The sequence below is a fragment of the Castanea sativa genome, chromosome 7 (assembly GCF_040712315.1).
Source record: "Castanea sativa cultivar Marrone di Chiusa Pesio chromosome 7, ASM4071231v1".
NCBI classification, from domain to species: domain Eukaryota; kingdom Viridiplantae; phylum Streptophyta; class Magnoliopsida; order Fagales; family Fagaceae; genus Castanea; species Castanea sativa.
The window spans coordinates 31,846,325-31,849,980 of record NC_134019.1 but is presented as its reverse complement, the minus strand read 5'-3'; the positions used below and the strand labels follow the sequence as shown (position 1 = coordinate 31,849,980).

Genomic DNA, 3,656 nt, shown 5'->3' with positions numbered 1-3,656 from the left:
CATCCACTACGACGAAGAGCTCAATTGCTGATTTTTTGTATCATCAAGTACCAAAAAGTGCCGTGAGACCTATAAATAGTAGCAAAAATAAGCTGAATAGTAAAATAAGTTGATAAAAATAATTTTTACCAAACGGACACTTATAATTAACACTTTTAAAAATATTACATAATTACCTTTTTCATGCAACTCTTCTTCTTTTTTCTTTTTTCTTTTTTTAAGACAAAAGGTGGAAATGCTACTATTCTCCTTAATATCCTCATGGTTGTTTGGTAATTTTACATTTGCAATTATTATTATATTATTAGATGATGCCGAATTTTATACGCTTTCAGACCCAATAAATTGCAATTTGCAAACCTATATCTCATCTCTCTCTCAAAAACTAACCCACCACCTTTTTCTTGCAATGGATTCAAGCAGCAATGAAACAACCCACGAATTCCCACTTTTCAAAGTCTACAAAGACGGTCGAATAGAAAGGTACTCAGACCGTTTTGCCAATGGAGGCCAGGACCTTGTATCCACAGGCCTAGACTCTAAAACTGGGGTCCAAACCAAAGACGTCGTCGTTTCACCCGAATCAGGCGTATCAGCTAGAGTCTTCATTCCCAAAATCAACGGTCCAGATCAGAAGTTTCCTCTAGTCGTTCACTACCACGGTGGGGCCTTCTGTATTGGATCACCTTTCATGAAAGCCTTTCATAACTTTCTTACTTAGCCTCAGAAGCTAATGTGGTCGTCATTTCCGTTGATTATAGGCTAGCCCCAGAGCATGCTCTACCAGGTGCACATGAAGATTCCTGGGCCGCGATGCAGTGGATTTCAGCCCACTCAAATGGGCAAGGACCCGAACCGTGGTTGAACCAGTACGCCGATTTCGGGCGGGTTTTTGTGGCGGGTGAGAGTGCTGGGGCTAATATAGCCCATTACGTTGCAGTCCAAGCTGGTGTTAAAGGATTGGCTGGTCCTAATGTTATTGGGTCAATTTTATTGCACCCGTATTTTGGGGGTGAAGAGCCTGATAAAATGATTGATTATTTGTACCCCACTAGTGCCGGGTTCAAGGATCCAATACTGTATCCGGAAGTGGATCTGAATTTGTCAAAGATGGCTGGTAAGAAAATGCTGGTTTGCGTGGCGGAGAAGGATTGGCTGAAAGATACAGGTGTGGGTTATTGTGAAACTTTGAGAAAGAGTGGTTGGAATGGTAGCGTAGGAGTTTTTGAGAGTGAAGGAGAGGGGCATGGGTTTTTTCTATGGAATCCCAGCAGTGACAAGGTGGGGCCACTGATGAAAGTCATGGTTGATTTCATAAATCAGAACTAAAGTTAATGTTGTTGGTTTGTCATTTTATGAAGACTTTCAGTTGTTGTATATAATTGGACTTTGGTGGTGAGCTATGAATGTCTTTTTTTTTTTTTTTTTTTTTTTTGAGAAACGAGCTATGAATGTCTTTGATATTATTATTTAGTGAAATAAAATAAATGTGTTGGATGAGTACTTTGATTTTGGCATCACCAATTAGTTATTTGAGTACCTTGAATTTATTATTTATTTTTATTTTATTTTTTTGCTGCTAAACTTGAGTACCTTGAATTTGGCAAAACGGTCTGGGTACATAGGTATAAATGAGGAATAATACATATAGCGGTTTTCTAAATTAAATTGTCGCATGATTCTCAAAAAAATAAAATAAATTGTCGCACAACATTCATCTTATATTGGCAATTAGAAAAAACATCAATGTATCATAATGCTTAAAATATGGTTTTGAAATTCGGACCGAACCATACGGTCCGACCAGCTTAACTGCAAACCTCTCTTCATTTCGGTTCTTTTAAGTTTTAACCTTAAGAATCTCTTTATGAAGAAAAAGCATGGAGCCGTGTGAACCGCAATCAAACCGCATGGTTCTTAAAACCGTGAACGGTTCTAACTGTCTTTTTTTCAACTAACACCAGTCACCAGCATACACTTTAGACTTTTTTCAGATCTGGAACCAAAGGATTGATAGGAAAAAAAATAAATAAATAGGGAAGAAGAAGATGACTAAGTAAAGTCTGCACCAAGTACTTGAAGCAGCAGGTTGCCCACAGAAGTTGCCCGTCACACCTTCATCTTTTGCTGCGGTTTCCAGTCACGCCAAATCTTCTATTGCTGTTTCTCCTTCTTCTTCTTTCTCCTTTTTTCCCTTTCTCTTTTCTTTTGTCCATCTCCACTCTCTCTTTAGTTTTTGTATTTTTTTTTTATTTGTGTTTCCAAAGCCCCTCGACGTGATTACATTGGAAAGGTAGACAAGTTTCAGCTATTCCTTTTTTTGGATGTGGCTTATGTCCAGTGGAAGTTTTTATTGGACACAAGCCCTTCCCCCTTTTTATCACCTTGCCCAATGTGATGTGACAAATATCTTAACTCCTTAGTACTTTCAATTAATATTTACAATTTTTTTTAAAGAAAAAAAATCTAATTCCACTATTTATCTTATAACTTTTTTTACTGTAATTGTAATGTGATAGAGAATGAGTAGTAAAAAAAGAATAATGAGTCTATATGTAAATGATAGGCATTCAAATTCACAATTGTGCCAAAAAAAAAAATACAAATATATGACTCTAAAATTACTTTCTTTTAAAAGCAATAGATATAATTGAGTATATAATTATTTAAATTTAAACTATTAAATAATTTAAAATTTTATTTTATTTAATATAATAAAAGTGTCCTTATAATTTGTATATTATTATTGCTATCACAAGTTTAACTAATCAACATATAAATAAATACTATATCTACCTTTGCTTAGTATTTGATATTTCTTATTTGTCTTGTGAAAGTTATGATATAAAAAAATACATTTGAAAGATATATTTTTGTAGGGGTATTGGGCCCAATAGTATATGAAGGATGGCCCAACGAAGTATTTTGGGCCGGAAACCCAAAATCCGAAGACATCAAAATGGTCGTGGACTATTTAAATATCCAAATACGTCCGAGGAGTAGATTTGTCCTCGGATTACAAAGCCGAGGACATAGGAAGAGAAGTTTAGTATCCTTGGGTTATATTATAAAGAGTCCTACAATTATGGGGATGCACAGTATACGTGGAGGGCGATAGAAAGAACGGTGGAATGTCTAAAAATAAAGCTGCTACCACCGCCCATACATTAAAAGCTCTGTAAATTGATACGCTGACTGTATAGATGGAAGGATGGGACCTGAACATCGAGCTTGGAACTTGGTCCCTAATCCCAGCGGGCTTTAGGGAAGAATGGATGGGACAAGTATCCAGAAATGAGGATTGCAACCAGGAAAGTGGAAGGTGATGAAGGGAAAGAAAAATATATAAATAGAAGGAAAGGCATACGAAGATAGAGAGGACTTTTTGAGTAGAAGAGATAGAGTCAATAGTAAATGATAATCAACACTTGTATCCAAACTTGAGAAATATTATTATAAACCATCCTCGGATATTATCCGAGGACGACTTCTCAGTCTTACTCTTTGCAAACGATTCTTTGTTTTGTTCCATTGGGCCCAAAGCCCGTTCTTTTTGTAATTGTCTAAACCATCCTTGAAATCTAAATTACAAACCCATCCTCTACAAATTCATTGTGAAGAAAGGCCTTTCAAGCCCATTTTTCTCCCAGTCGTTG

At 36.2% G+C, this 3,656-nt stretch overlaps 1 pseudogene; it reads left to right on the top strand.

Moving 5' to 3' along the window:
• The first annotated feature begins 351 nt into the window (after positions 1-351).
• LOC142642097 (putative carboxylesterase 3) lies at positions 352-1,503 on the top strand (annotated as a pseudogene).
• Positions 1,504-3,656: the final 2,153 nt, after the last annotated feature.